The sequence below is a fragment of the Ranitomeya imitator genome, chromosome 1 (genome assembly GCF_032444005.1).
Source record: "Ranitomeya imitator isolate aRanImi1 chromosome 1, aRanImi1.pri, whole genome shotgun sequence".
NCBI classification, from domain to species: Eukaryota; Metazoa; Chordata; class Amphibia; order Anura; family Dendrobatidae; genus Ranitomeya; species Ranitomeya imitator.
The window spans coordinates 267,208,000-267,211,558 of NC_091282.1; positions in this window are offsets into that span (position 1 = coordinate 267,208,000).

Sequence of the window (3,559 nt, forward strand, 5' to 3'; positions counted from 1 at the left end):
AGAATGTGAAGGCGGATGCTCTTTCTAGGAGTTTTGTGCCTGACTCCCCTGGAAATTCTGAGCCCACTGGTATCCTTAGGGATGGGGTGATTTTGTCGGCCGTCTTCCCAGACTTGCGACGTGCTTTGCAGGAGTTTCAGGCGGGTAAACCTGATCGTTGTCCGCCTGAGAGACTGTTTGTTCCGGATAGTTGGACCAGTAGAGTCATCTCCGAGGTCCATTCTTCTGCGTTGGCAGGTCATCCTGGAATATTTGGTACTAGAGACTTGGTGGCCAGGTCTTTTTGGTGGCCTTCCTTGTCGAGGGATGTGCGTTCTTTTGTGCAGTCTTGTGAGGTTTGTGCTCGGGCTAAGCCTTGCTGTTCTCGAGCCAGTGGATTGTTGTCACCTTTGCCTATCCCGAAGAGGCCTTGGACGCACATTTCCATGGACTTTATTTCGGATCTCCCTGTCTCTCAAAAAATGTCTGTCATCTGGGTTGTGTGTGACCGCTTTTCTAAAATGGTTCATCTTGTACCCTTGCCTAAGTTGCCATCCTCCTCTGAGTTGGTCCCTCTGTTTTTCCAGAACGTGGTTCGTTTGCATGGGATTCCGGAGAACATCGTTTCTGACATGGGATCCCAGTTTGTGTCTAGATTTTGGCGAACGTTCTGTGCTAAGATGGGCATTGATTTGTCCTTTTCGTCTGCATTCCACCCTCAGACGAATGGCCAGACGGAGCGAACTAATCAGACCTTGGAAACTTATTTGAGGTGTTTTGTTTCTGCTGATCAGGATGACTGGGTTACCTTTTTGCCGCTGGCCGAGTTTGCCCTTAATAATCGGGCTAGTTCTGCTACCTTGGTTTCTCCTTTCTTTTGTAATTCGGGGTTTCATCCTCGTTTTTCCTCTGGTCAGGTGGAGCCTTCTGATTGTCCTGGAGTGGACATGGTGGTGGATGGGTTGCATCGGATTTGGAGTCATGTGGTGGACAATTTGAAGTTGTCCCAGGAGAAGGCTCAGCAGTTTGCTAATCGCCGTCGCCGCGTGGGTCCTCGACTTCGTGTTGGGGACTTGGTGTGGTTGTCTTCTCGTTTTGTTCCTATGAAGGTCTCTTCTCCTAAGTTCAAGCCTCGGTTCATCGGTCCTTATAGGATCTTGGAAATTCTTAACCCTGTGTCGTTTCGTTTGGATCTCCCGGCATCGTTTGCTATTCATAATGTGTTCCATCGGTCGTTGTTGCGGAGGTATGAGGTACCTGTTGTTCCTTCGCTTGAGCCTCCTGCTCCGGTGCTGGTGGAGGGAGAATTGGAGTATGTTGTGGAGAAGATCTTGGATTCTCGTGTTTCCAGACGGAAACTCCAATATTTGGTCAAGTGGAAGGGTTATGGTCAGGAGGATAATTCTTGGGTGGTTGCCTCTGATGTTCATGCTGATGATTTGGTCCGCGCTTTTCATAGGGCTCATCCTGGTCGCCCTGGTGGTTCTCGTGAGGGTTCGGTGACCCCTCCTCAAGGGGGGGGTACTGTTGTGAGTTCTGTTTTTGGGCTTCCTCTGGTGGTTACTGATGGTACTGGGTGATTTGTGTTCTGCTGTCTCTGGTGTCCACCTGTTCTATTAGGATTTGGGAGTTTCCTATTTAACCGGGCTTTCTTGTCATTTCCCCGCCGGCTATCAAGGTTATCAGAGTGTTTTGTTACCTCAGCTTCTGGCTTCAGTAATCTTCAGGACAAGCTAAGTTTTGATTTTCTTGTTCCACGTTTTGCTTTATTTTTGTCTTGTCCAGCTTGCATATAATTGTCTCTTTGCTGCTGGTTGCTTTAGTGGGCTGTAATTGCTCCTCATGTTCCATGAGTTGGAACATGAGTTCAAGTAATTACAGGATGGTTTTTTGAAGGGTTTTTTGCTGACCGCGCAGTTTACTTTTGTATCCTCTGCTATCTAGTTTTAGTGGGCCTCATTTTGCTGAATCTGTTTTCATACTGTGTATGTGCCTTCCTCTCATTTCACCGTCATTATATGTGGGGGGCTGCTATTTCTGTGGGGTATTTCTCTGGAGGCAAGAGAGGTCTGTGTTTCTTCTAATAGGGGAAGTTAGATCTTCGGCTGGTGCGAGACGTCTAGGATCAACGTAGGCACGTTCCCCGGCTATTGTTATTTGTGTGTTCAGGTTTAGGGTCGCGGTCAGCTCAGGTTCCATCACCCTAGAGCTCGTTGGTGCTTGTCCTTTTGTGATTCCCTGCCATTGGAATCATGACAGTATAGCCGGCCAAAATGTTTGGGCTGAAGTAGGAGGAAAAGTAGTCTGAGGAAGTTTTTTTTTTTTTTTTTCCTCTCCTCTGAGGTTGCTGCCTAGCCTTAATTGCAGCCAGGCTGATTTTTTTTTTTTTTTCCTTCTCTTAATCCTTGAATGGCTCTGACCTTAGCTGTTTATCATGGACGTCCAGAGTTTAGCTTCCAGCTTGAATAATCTTGCTGCTAAGGTTCAAAATATACAAGATTTTGTTGTACATGCTCCTATGTCTGAACCTAGAATTCCTATCCCGGAGTTTTTTTCTGGAGATAGATCTAGTTTTCTGAATTTTAGGAACAATTGCAAGCTGTTCCTTTCTTTGAAATCTCGCTCTTCTGGAGACCCTGCTCAGCAGGTTAAGATTATTATATCTTTCCTGCGGGGTGACCCTCAAAATTGGGCATTTGCATTGGCACCAGGGGATCCTGCGTTGCTTAATGTGGATGCGTTTTTTCTGGCATTGGGTTTGCTCTATGAGGAACCTAACCAGGAGATTCAGGCTGAAAAAGCTTTATTGGCTCTCTCTCAGGGGCAAGATGAAGCAGAAATATATTGTCAAAAATTTCGGAAATGGTCAGTGCTTACTCAGTGGAATGAGTGCGCCCTGGCTGCAAAGTTCAGAGATGGCCTTTCTGAGGCCATTAAAGATGTTATGGTGGGGTTCCCTGCGCCTACGGGTATGAATGAGTCTATGACTATGGCTATTCAGATTGATCGGCGTTTACGGGAGCGCAAACCTGTGCACCATTTGGCGGTGTCTTCTGAACAGGCACTTGAGACAATGCAATGTGATAGAGTTCAGTCTAGAAGTGAACGGCAAAACTATAGGCGGAAAAATGGGTTGTGCTTTTATTGTGGTGATTCAGCTCATGTTATATCAGCATGCTCTAAACGCACAAAAAAGGTTGATAAGTCTGTTGCCATTAGTACGTTACAGTCTAAGTTCATTCTGTCTGTGACTCTGATTTGCTCATTATCATCCATTTCCGTCGATGCCTATGTAGATTCAGGCGCTGCCCTGAGTCTTATGGATTGGTCATTTGCCAAGCGATGTTGGTTTAGTCTTGAGCCTCTGGAAGTCCCTATTCCTTTGAAGGGAATTGACTCTACACCTTTAGCTATGAATAAACCTCAGTACTGGACACAAGTGACCATGCGTATGACTCCCGTTCATCAGGAGGTGATTCGCTTCCTGGTATTGTATAATTTACATGATGTTCTAGTACTTGGTCTGCCATGGTTACAAACTCATAATCCAGTCCTTGACTGGAAAACAATGTCTGTGTTA